We start from the raw sequence: 1,441 nt of genomic DNA, 5'->3' as shown, positions 1-1,441 counted from the left end.
ACAGAAGGAGGGAAGGAGAGAGAGACAGAAGGAGGGAAGGAGAGAGACAGAGAGAGAGACAGAGAGAGAGGGAGAGAGAGACAGAGAGAGAGAGAGAAAGAGAGAGAGAAGGATAGAGGGAGGAAGGGAGGGAGGGGAAGAGACAGAAGGAGAGAAGGAGGAAGGAAGGAGAGAGAGAGGGAGAGAGGTAGAAGGTATTAGAAAGAGGAGGAAGGGAGAAAAGAGATGGGAAGAGGAGATAAAAAGAGGAAAGGGCACATGAAGACAGTCTGGCTGGCTGGGGGCTGGAAAGATACTGGACTTGATCTCCTGAGGAGAGAGGAAACAGGTTCCCTGGGGAATTGATTACTCCATCATTAACTTCCTATGTAACCTTGGGTAAGTCAGAATCCCAGAACTGCAGAGATGGAAGGGGCATGAGCAGCATTTGGTCCAACTCACCACCTGAACAAGGCCCTCTCTGCATCCCCTGCCCCACTTGGTGGTCTTCCAGTCTCAGCTTGAGAGTTTTTTCCCGCATCAGAACCCACTACTTCCAAGGGCAAGGCATTCCACTTTGGGACAGGACCACTGTCATTGTTAGGAAGCTTGTCCTTACACAAGTGCAAAAATCTACTTCTCTGCTATTTCTTCCCTATTCTTATAGACACCTTTTCTTTCTGGGCATTAGTTTCCTTCAGCTGGAAAATCAGAGGAGGGCTGGATTAGATGACCTCCCTGTTTCTCCCCAGCCCTCATGCTCTAAACCCCTGATTCCAAGTGAAGGGCAGAGGATGGGAATTCAAGGTCAGTGACCCTGATGGGGACTAGGAGGCAGGGGCAGATCCCAGGAGCCTGTTTTCTCCCTCTCAGGCTTCTTGGCTCAGGGACAGTGTTGTCTCAAGAGCTCACTGGGGACAGTGTCTGGAAATGAATAAAATATTCATTTCCCGGGCAAACTCATGCCTTCTCTTGGTGAGTATGGAGTTTACAGACTATTGTCTCCAAATGGAGCAGATGGAAGGAAAGAGTGGGAGCCCAGCCCCCCCCCATCTCAGCAGGTGCTAAACCCTTAGTGCCTTCCCCAGCCCCATCATTCCATCCACTTTCCTTTAAGGGTCTCAAAGCACCTGACTCTCATTGACCTTGACTCTCAATAATAAGAGTGAAAGAGACCGAGGCTTGTGGACAAGATTACCAGAAAATAACGCTAATCCACACAGGACACACATGTACCAGCACCCCCATGTAACTGTCTCACTGAGGACAGGGAAGGGAGGGAATGGATTAAACATTTATTAAGCACTTCCCATATTCCAGACATTGTACTAAATACTTTACAAATATTATCTCACTTGACCCTCATAAAAACACTGTGAAGTAGGTCCTACTATAACCCCTATTTTACTATTAAGGAAACTCAGGCAGACAGGTTAAATGACTTGTCCAGAGTCACACAAAT

The sequence above is a fragment of the Vombatus ursinus genome, unplaced genomic scaffold (assembly GCF_900497805.2).
Source record: "Vombatus ursinus unplaced genomic scaffold, bare-nosed wombat genome assembly UNPS02001287.1, whole genome shotgun sequence".
NCBI lineage: Eukaryota > Metazoa > Chordata > Mammalia > Diprotodontia > Vombatidae > Vombatus > Vombatus ursinus.
The sequence above is the reverse complement of the archived record's forward strand: the minus strand, read 5'-3'. Positions refer to the sequence as shown.